We start from the raw sequence: 11,367 nt of genomic DNA, 5'->3' as shown, positions 1-11,367 counted from the left end.
TGTAGATTTTCAGCAGATAGTGTTGTATTTTGATTTTCATTTACACTCTTTAACAAAAATATTTTTGAAAATCTTTAAACATAATATATTAGACCATCTATAAAACAGCCAGCAAGATGGATTAATATGATACCAGCAAAAAATAATAGTTTTTAAAATATTAAAAGCTCAAGATTGCTATGGAACTTCATGGACTCGAGATTAACAGTATTTTACTTTAATTTATAATAATATAAGGAATAAGCAATACAAGCAGTACACAAAATTCGTATTATTGTATACCAATTTTTTTGCATACAGTATTGCAAGTACTCACTTTTTTATTAATCAATAGTAGCCTTTTTTATGCTTTTTATTTTTGTATTTTGTTTCACTAAAGCCAATACTCAAATTGTATATCAAGAAAGAGAAATAAAAAAAAAAAACGATGCTATTTTGAATAACCATATCAAATAACCATTAACACCATATTTGATAAATAACATGTGTAATTAATTAATTTACATATTGCATTTTATTTCAAATAAAGTGGAAAGAAAGTTAAGGCATCACCTCCTTTTTTATATTAAATGAGATCTGACATCATACCTCATATTTAACTAATTTTGTTCAACAATAAAGAATCTGAAGGAGACGATCTAAATTAATTTGTAATATCTGTAAGCAAATACCATTTTTGTTCACATTCCAGACTTGTATTATTAATTATAAATGTTATTTGGTTAATTATAAATGTTACATTTCCAAAATCGTTTCTCTCCATCTTTGAAATTGTGAGGGTTCTGGTTTAAGCCATATATATGTTTCAAAGCTGCTATTCTGATTACCTAAAATATATTTATTTCTTATGGACAATGGCATTTTACCCGACATAAGGATTTCTGGATGTATTTCTATTGTGAAGTTAAATATTAAATTAACCCGTCTAATCACTTCATTCCAATAAGTTGTCAAGTAAGGGAACTCATATATAATTTGAATGTAATGAGCCTTTTTTTCTCCACAATTTCTCAAACAAACCCCTTTTACCATGCTATTGTATTTACTTTGAATAACAGGTGTTATAAAAAATATATAATTTTTACCTTCCAAGCATATTAAACTCTGGATTGAGCTGTATGAATGCATTATATGAGATTTCTTCCAGTCTTGCTGACTAAACTTTATTTTTATTCATCCTTCCACCTACATATCATTTTACTGTGTCCTGTATATCTCTTTCAAGTGCACTCTTTAAGATTCCTAAGATGTTTTTTGTATTAGTTGTTGTACGTATCAGTTATATAATTTATTTATGGATGCATTTCCTTTTTTATTTATTTTACTTTAACTTCTGTTAATAAAAATCTTATTACCTGTAAATAATTAAATAAATGTGAATTTGGAAGCTCATACTTTTTTTTGCTAGGATTGAAAATGTATCCATTCCTTTATCAGTGACCAGTTGGTGATATCTTTTCAGACCTCTATTTGCCCAAAACTTAAATGTATTATCTAATCTATTTGGCATGAAATCAGGATCTTTAGAAATTTCTTGTAAATTAACTATATCTTTCTAACCAACTTCTAAAAGTACTATTAATACAAATATAATCTATTGATTTAAATGTGTTGCTTTGTTTTGGGTAGGAACAGGGATATAGCTACTAATAAGATCCCCCATATGATAAATGTCCATCTTCCTCTAATAATTTATTAAATCTGCAAATTCCAGTCCTCCAAGCCTTTTTTGACAACTTAAGAATTTTAAGACTTTTAAGGTTTCCTATTATCCCATATTTATTTACAAGGTAGCATATTCTGTTGTCTAAATTCGTTTTTTAATGAATAGTAGCCTATATTTATTTGTAATAGTTTTTAATTATATATAAAGTTTTAAATTCAAAGAAATATAAAAGCTTTTATATTTTAAATAAATCTAAGCTTTTAAAATTAATAAGCCTGTGTGTTCTTGTTATGGGCCTATGAATTCACTTACTCATTGATTTTTTTTAAATCACATTAAGAATTGAATTGCAGCAGTCCTCCTGAGCTCTCGTACCAGCCGCTGTTTCTTCTTGTATAAATGTCTTTAATTGCTTCATAATTTTACAGTTATCCCCTGCACTGTGTAAATAATGTGTATTAAGTCTTCATAATTTCATTCTGAACTCTTGAGCAGTATAAATGCATTTTATTTATTTTATATTTGTTTTAAAACAATGTCTTTTGCACAGTTCATAATTCATAATCATCAGCTTTCAGCAGAGAGGTAAATCCCGCTGAGTCTCTCGCGAGAAGCAAATCACTTTCTCTCAGACCATTGGTTGTGCGCTGCAAACGTCAATCATTCATGTGCACGAGCGTGTATTCTAACCTTATATTCAGGATCGACAGCGGTGTCTCGTTTGGAAGGCTGCGTCCTTCGAAGGTCGTATTTGTCGGCCGCATACGTCATCGACGTCTTTTTCTGCTTATAATTTTTTTTAATCTGTTGTCAATGCCTTTTATGTATATGCACTTACATTTATACAATTGTCAACCTTTAATGCATTCCCAATAAAAAAAAAAATAATAAAATAACAATTTAAACGAGATGACGTATGCGGCCGATAAATGAGACCTCCGACGCAGCCTTCCAAACGAGACACAGAAAGTGATGAGCTGCATCATGGTAGCAATTAAACCTGATTGGATTGGTTTGAATTTGTCTACCATAAACCAATCATGAAACCCTGAGTTCGTTCAGCAACCTTCATGGTACAGGCCTCAACACTTTTAATGAGTGTTTATTATTATTATTAGCCTACTTGCTTTAACTTTTTTTTTTTTTTACTTTTTAAAAAGGCCTAGTCGTTTGACTTTGGGTGCGCGCAAACCTAAAAAAAATGTTATAAACAACTAAAAACATAAACAACCAAACTAAAAACATGTTAAGAGGTTAGAAAATCAAAACGCTAAACGTGAAACCTGAACGTTTGAAGCAAGTTTAAATTTTGAAGTACCAAGTATCTTACCTTCTCTGTTGTTGTAAATGTTTGGGTGCATGTTAAAGTGTCTTCTCCACTAATGCTGATGAGTTCTGCGTCTGCTGGTGGAAACGACGATGGGAAAACCACCATGTCACTCTTTATTGTGTCTGAGCTAAAACACACGTCATATTGTTGTGTGGATTTAGAGTAGGACCAGCTCCCATCTGGATGTGTTTTGATCACTGGAGCGCCATACCTGCTGAAACCGCCGTCTGTCCTGAAGCATTTTGCTGCTGTTAAACCCATGAGACCCAGTAAAAAGATGACTGACACAGAGACAATAGCGATTAGCAGATACAGATTCAGATCTGAAAAACTGTCTTCCTTAACTGGAACTGGACTGAGAGATGTCTTTATGTCATCTAAACTCTCAACAACCACAACATCCATAGACATAGTTGCTGAGAGTGATGGCTCTCCATTATCAGACACTGTAATAATAAGAGGATGAGTTTTTAAGTCATTGTCACTCATTCGCCTCTTAGTGCGTATTTCTCCAGTGCTGGTTCCGATTCGGAAAAGATTCGTTCCTTTGGGTTCAGTTAGGTGATAAGACAGTAGTGCGTTATATCCAGAGTCTGCATCGACAGCTCTGATCTTGGCCACAAAGTATCCCGCTTCAGCAGAGTAGGGAATGTTCTCTGTATTAACTGATCCGGGTTCAGCATATGGTGGCAAAATAACTGGCACGTTATCATTCTCATCAAGAATAAAAACGTTTGCAGATGCATTACTGCTGAGGGGTGGAACGCCAGAGTCCGTTGCTTGAACGTGAAACTGCAAGGTCTTTACTTGCTCAAAGTTGAAGGTCTGCATGCAGTAGATCTCACCAGTCACAGAGTTTATGCTGATGGCTGTCGATAAAGGCATGTTGGAGCTGTCAAATAATGCGTAAGTCACATGAGCGTTTTCACCAGTGTCATGGTCTTGGGCAGAAACAGTGGCTATATGACCACCAGCTGGGCCATTCTCTTTTACATAGATATTGATTATAGATTCCTGGAACCGAGGAGCGTTGTCATTCACATCAGAAATATCAATAGTTAGTACTGAGGTTTTTGATAAAGGTGGGGTGCCTTCATCTGTAGCAGTAACTGAAATATTGTACTGTGCGATGTGTTCTCTGTCAAGGGCTTCCCTTAAAACAAGCGAGTAGTATTTCCCTTCTGTGGACTCTAATGCAAAAGGAGAGTCCTTGGGAATGGAACAATGCACTTTTCCATTTTTACCCCCATCCTTGTCTCGGACTGTGATGAAGGCTACTCCAGTGCCTTGTTTTGCATCTTCACTTACACTATCCAACAGCGAAGAGAGTGCAATGTCTGGCGCATTGTCGTTTACGTTAAGTATCTCTACAAGAACTTTGCAGTGTGACCCCTATCTCGGGCCTCCACGCGGATCTCAAACGCAGTAATGTCCTCGTAATCCAATGTACCAATAACCGATATTTCACCGCTGCTGCTGTTGATGGCGAACTTATCTGCAATTCCTTTTTGGCCTTGTTTAAACCCAAACACAACCTCGCCATTGACGCCCTCATCTGGATCGGTGGCGTTCAGCTTTATAACGGTTGTTCCACGAGACACGTTTTCTAAGACTTGCGCCTTGTACACAGCCTTGGAAAACACTGGTGCGTTGTCATTTGCATCTAAAACGGTTACAATAATATTTGTCGTGCCTGACCGTGAAGGTTTTCCTCCGTCGATTGCAGACAGAGTCAGGTGTATTGTAGACTGATTCTCTCTGTCCAGAGCTTTTTGCAACACAAGCTCAGGAGAAGGACTGTCTGCCTCTGTATTCACCTCCAGATTGAAAAAGGGATTATTTGACACTTTGTATGTGGTAACCGAGTTGATTCCCACATCTGGATCTTCTGCACTCAGCAGAGGGAATTTTGTTCCCGGTAATGTAAGCTCAGATATTAGAATATATTGTGCTTTTTCAGGGAAAAGTGGTGAGTTATCGTTGATATCCAATATCTTCACTTCTATGTTGTAAACATTCAAAGGATCATTAACTATGGTCTCTAAAGTTACTGTGCAAGTGTGAATATTGGGACACAACAGTTCTCTGTCCATGGTCTCTGTAACATAGAGAGCACCATTTTTAAAATTCACTGCAAAATAATTATTAGACGACCCTGAAGCAATCCTAAACCCGCGTGATTCTAGGTCATCCACTCTCAGATTTAAGTCCTTTGCTAGATTTCCAACAAATGTTCCTGGACTCACCTCCTCGGACACCGTATAAACAATCTGCCTCGACATCGCATAGGAGAGCAAAAATGTAGAGAAAATCAATTCAATCGTAGTCTTTTTGAACGCATCCATTATCAGAAGCCTTCTGTTAGGTAGCTCTTTATACTCAACCGGCTTATATGTAGTACACGATTTGGTCAGAGAAAAATCCTGGTCTTCATCTGCCTTCTCCAACTGACAATAATCACGACACTCAGCTCTAGATTGGGTATGCGTGCAAGGTGGAGGCGGAGCGCTACAGGAACACGACTTTCTTTAATTTGCTAGTAGATAGTGCCACCATGTGGCCATTTAAGACACGCACTCTCAGTAGCCTAACAAGTTTGGAAGCATTGACTGAAATTATGTTTCTTAAAAAGCTTCTGATCTAAAAGCTTATGCTCAAATGCTTGAAATTAATCTTACAGACAAATATAAATCGTGCAAAAAAAATTATTTGCATAACTCAATTTACAAAACTGAATTTATTTAGTCGGCCACTAAAATTCTTTTCACCTCAAATTGTGTTATTTCACAGTTTTGATGACTGTGCTTTAATGAATGTGGAAAATAGTAGGCTAAAAATAATTAATATGTGTGGCCAAACTTTTGGCTTGTGGAGTATGTAACAAAATTTTCTACAAGAATCCTAAAGATGTTGGCAATTTACACTGTATAGAAAAATAAAGGTTTTGACACTTTAAACATCTGGAGTGTGATATGGTTGTACTTTAAAACAATAGTTCAAATGTCAAATATGATGTCACCATCATATACAATATACAAATATACATTACAATATACATTACATATACAAATGTAAATTCCGAGTGCATTAAACTGCTAGCGAATGATTATTTTAGCCTAAACAATGGGCATAAATGAAACATAGCTTTAACAGTCAATTACAAGAAAACTGTTGAAGAATACTGTAGTTGCATGTGGTTAGCAAAACTCATAACAGCTGACACATGTTTTAATTTAAAAGTAAATTAAGTTGATTAAGTTATGCTTTTTAATGAATGTACATGATTGATCATCCTAATTGTCTCACAGTAAAAAAGAGAAACAAAATGCCTTTTTGATAGAAGAGATCCTTACCCTAATTTCCTTACTCTAAGCCTTTTGTGTCCTGCATTTTGATGTCCCATGCAATAATTACAGACGCATTGTTACTCATATGTTGTTAAATCTATATTTCTTCAAACAAGTAGGAGATCTGTAGCTTAGGCCCCAATAAATTCAACCAAAAATGTGTTAAATAGCCCCTAATAGTGCCAGTGAGATGTATAACACACTGTCATGAAGGTTGGTACAGTGGTGTGCTATATGTTTATAGATTATGACAGTTTATGGCAGAGCCCCTCTCTAAATGTCAAGGCAAAGAAGAGTGGCTCCATTTTGATATGATTGTGGCAGGACCAACACAAACCAACGCCAAGTACAGCCATCCAATAAGCTGCTCGGACAACTACCAGATACTTCAAAAACAAGACCCTCGACCTTACAACACATTAGAAAAGACTTCTCATTGGTCCATTAGTGGTTTCTTAGCAATATCTCAAACCCCCATCCAAAGGTTTTCCCAAAGACCAGAGGTAAGAAGGACCATACAAATTCTTCAAGACAACTTGAACCATAAGACAACATAACAACCGCTAGCTGTTAGCTACTAGCACATTGTGCTGCATAAAGCAATTCTTGCATGGTGATTTTACACAAGTGTAACTGTTAAATTGGCCTGGTTGTTGTTGTTTTACAAGCAAGCTTTCCAGTAGCTGGTCAACTAAATAAAGTGAAGCTGTAATTGCAGTCACAAAGACGTATGTGTCTATGATGTTTATGTCCACTAGATGGCATGTGTGTGCTTAAACCCTCGTTTATTTCAGTAACATATGATTAGTTTAATTTGTTTTTGTTTTTATATTTTGACTATTTCATTATACTTATTGTAATTTTAAACTCAACTGTCATTTATTTGAGAACGATTCATTCTTTCTAATAGTTTTTGGTTATATTTTATTTTATTCCCGTCGTGCATTCTGGCATGAAGAGATTTTATGATGTTATCATCGCTAAGTTTAAGGTGTTTTTCTCTACAAGCATAAGCCATCTGATTAAGTAACTTCAAGACACAAATCCTTCTCTTAGCACACAAGCAGGCAAAAGTGGTATGTAGATTTATTTTCTGTTTATTTTGAGTCTAAAGTCATATGTGTGTTTTTTGTAACCAATGTGTTACTGATGTATTCTTTAATATACACTTTTTTTTATTCAGTTCTATGGTGTTGGTGTCGATGAATGCATTAAACATCTGTAAGAAAAGAACCTCAGCCTTCGTTGTGACTAAGGGCGGCATAGAAGCTTTCAAGCGGAGTATAGAGTTAATGTACCATCCATAGCGTCCATTTCGTCGAACCACTTCCACTTTCTTCTGTTAGAACCACTACGGCTGTTGTGGTCCTTGATGGTTGTGTAGCCACTTTTAAGTTTTGTTTTAGTTTTTCTTTACTTTTCCCTACACTATTGGTTGGTCCGGTATTAGCTGTGTGGACAACAGCTGAGATACTTCCTGAAAGACTTTTTCATTTCGCATCATTTCGTTCGTCGTAAACCTTGTTTATCGACCATGGTGGGGCTTTGCGTACAGACATTTCTTTTTACAATTCGAAAGTTGCGTGAACAAATGATACTGCTATAGCTGTTGCTTACTTTAAAACTAGCGGGTTGATGTTCCGCGTCGCAAATCCAAATCCAGTCACGCTGTTAGTGACGATTCTCTCTGACCAATCAGTGATCTGCAGGGTTTCGACATTTAGTATCGGCACGGCTAGCTTGGAATCTCAAACGAGGTGGTACTAACAAAAGTATCAGGTACTTTCCACAGTGGAAAACCCCCAAAAAGCGAGCAGAGTCGAGTTGAGTGGAGCTGTACCGTGCAGTGGAAAAGCCCCAAAGGAGGCTACAGGCTACAGCTTCTAGTGTCAGTCGCTAGAGCGCCTCTTGAGGCCGGGGAGCTAACAGCTAACTACCAGCTGGTTCTGTGATTGGCAACCTTAGAGAGATGAATGAAATCAATAATAAGCATTTTGTTTTTAAAACAGTGTAAATACATTCTGCATAACTTTAGCGGTTTGATGTTGCATGATCTTGTACTTCTTTGCAGATTGTGAGGGTGTTTTATTTTGAGAAAAGTAACAAAGTAATGTAGCCAACCAAAACAGAACTGCTGCAAACATTTAGTTAGACAAGCTTTGTTATTTGAAACATTGAAAGACAGACACTTGGTGTTAGCAATGATATTGTTTAAAGAGATTTGTTTCAATTAATAAGATGCAATGGTGCAAAAGCTACTATCCAGCTCAAATTGATTTTGGGTTGCTATTCAGTGCTTTGTTAGATTTCTAACCACACACAGAATTACAAACTGAATAAGCAGAAATATAAATTGCTCAGTTAGGATCACAATCCCTCCTTCTTTATGAACATTGAAATCTTGTTATATGTGTTGTTGGTGGAAATAGTAAAACTATTCATCCAGTTCTCTGTTTTCAACTTTCTCTTCGCTATCCACCTGCACATCATCCACTGCTTCTCTGATTTGTGATGACTTTACCACATTGTTTACTGACAAGTAGCAAGCATCAGCAGACTACAATCTCAATGATTGAGTGGCACCTGTAGGTATCATGGCAAAGAGGCACAAAGTCCATTTCACAATCATTCACTTTCTATTCTTCTGTGGTGGAATGAGCTTCCAACCTCCACTCGATCTGCTGATACTATCTCAACATTCAAGAACCAGCAGAAAACACATCTGTTCCATGAGCACTTAACAAGTCAACACTAACTGCACTTACTATTTAACAATAATAATACAAAATAAATGTCTAAATTAATAAACCTTTCCCTGTCTTTCTCTTTTTCTGCACTCGCTTCTATACTACTCCAGCTACTTTGAGAACTTGGCAGTGCGGTACTGCAGATATTGTTGACTTTTGTATGAAAAATTGCTTGCAATGTGTTACATTTGTAAGTCACTTGGGATAAAAGCATCTGCAAAATGACTAAATATAAATTTAAATGTAAGCAACTTTGGTCTGAAAAACATGTAGTACAAAACACGTTTCTGTAGAAATAGTTGTCATGTAAACTGTCTTATCTTGCTTTGCAGGAGGTGCGAGAAAGCGAAACCACAGACCAGGCACAATTTCCTCTTTTTTTTTTTCTTTTTCTTTTTTTTTCTCCTTGCTCTATGCCAACATAGTACTGTGCCTCTAAGAGACCGGAGATGTCTGAGTATGCTTATGGCAATGTGGATACTGCTGAAACATGGGTGATGGACACAGAAGATGGAGAGGATATGGATATCTATACCACTGCAGTATACAATGCAGACATTATACGCTGTAAGGATGTAAGGACAGAGACAGATAACTTAAAGAGGCATCAAACACCTCAATACACAGGTACTGAGACTAATTTCATAATAACACAACAAAACACACACAAACATATTGTAAATGTGAGTAAAAATAAGTAACATTACTTTCATGTCTTTTATGTTTAGGAAGTGTCTTTGTGAGGACCAGAAGCTACAGAGCAGCTGCAGTGTGTTTGGGGCTTCTGTGTGTTCTTCTGGTGGCTGTCATCATATCGCTATGTGTTCACATCAATACAAAGATTAAACAGTTAACAAATGAGAGAGACCTGTTACTAACCAAGAACACTGAACTCACAACAGAGACCAGTTACTAAAAAGTATTAACAAGTTCCATCTATACTAACCAGAATACAGCCCAAAGATTATAACAGTTTGTCTCTGTACTGAAGCTCAAATCAGAGAACAAAAGGTGATGATTGATATTTTGCAAATGCTCTGCATGGTCTTGACCTCAGGACAGAGGAAGAGGACTGTTACAGGAAAGTAATGAGATTATCTTTAACATATACAGTACTTAAAGGAATAGTTCACTATAAAAAGATACTTACCCTCATGCAATCTTGGATGTGTTTGACTTTCTTCTAATAAAAACAAACGGAAATTATGAGAAGAATATCTCAGCTCTGTAGGTCCATACAATGCAAGTGAATGGATACCAAAATTGCGAAGCTCCAAAAGCACATAAAGGCAGCATAAAAGTAATCATACTACTCCAGTGGTTAAATCTATATCTTCAGAAGTGATATGATAGGTGTGGGTGAGAAACAGGGAAGATAATTTATTGTTAAAAAAAGACTTATGGATTACTTTTATGTTACCTTTATGTGCTTTTCAGAACTTAAAATCTTCATTTGTGTTCAGCAGAAGAATGATAATCAAACACATATTGGTTGGCAAGAGGGTATATAATGAGATAATATTATTTTTTGGGTTGAACTGTCCCTTTAAGAAAAACAAATTGATAAATCACCCAAAAATGAAAATTCTGTCATTATTTACTCATTCTAATGTTGCTCCAAACCTGTGTGACTTTCTTTCTTCTGTAGAACACAAAAGGTAAATTTTTTCCACATAATGAAAGTAAAAAGTGGTTCCAGTCTGTCTTGAAAAAGGACACAAACACCATAAAACCACAGTAAAAGGATTTAACGCATACATGTGTCATGCCGTTTGGTCATGAGATGCGATGACCTTTGTTGTAACCTTTGATGTTATCAATGTAGCTGCCATGTATTTAGCGATTATTTGATTTTATTTCATTTGAGAGTGAATAACGCCTTAAATTTCCTTCAGTTCTTATCACAAATTCATTGTATGGCTTCAGAAGATTTGAAATTTAGTTTAGGTTGCAGCGTGAAGCATTTACATGTTTCCATTGATCATGGTATAAATATTGAGGGGGTTGTACTTGCTTGTTTTTATTATTGGGGACCAGAAATGTATGCCCCCGATGATTCATATTGATCACATTTACTGTGGTTTTATGTTACTTTTTGTCCTTATTAGAGCTAAACCAGCCACAATTAACACATACAGGTGAAACTCGAAAAATTAGAATATCGTGCAAAAGTTCATTCATTTCAGTAATTCAACTTAAAAGGTGAAACTAATATATTATATAGACTCATTACAAGCAAAGTAAGATATTTCAAGCCTTTATTTGATATAATTTTGA

At 35.7% G+C, this 11,367-nt stretch overlaps 1 pseudogene; it reads right to left on the bottom strand.

Annotated features, from left to right (window-relative positions):
- Positions 1 to 2,828: 2,828 nt before the first annotated feature.
- Positions 2,829 to 5,341, bottom strand: LOC127635521 (protocadherin alpha-8-like; annotated as a pseudogene).
- Positions 5,342 to 11,367: the final 6,026 nt, after the last annotated feature.

This window comes from Xyrauchen texanus, chromosome 43 (assembly GCF_025860055.1).
Source record: "Xyrauchen texanus isolate HMW12.3.18 chromosome 43, RBS_HiC_50CHRs, whole genome shotgun sequence".
Classification (NCBI taxonomy): Eukaryota; Metazoa; Chordata; class Actinopteri; order Cypriniformes; family Catostomidae; genus Xyrauchen; species Xyrauchen texanus.
This window is presented reverse-complemented; position numbering and strand designations above follow the sequence as displayed.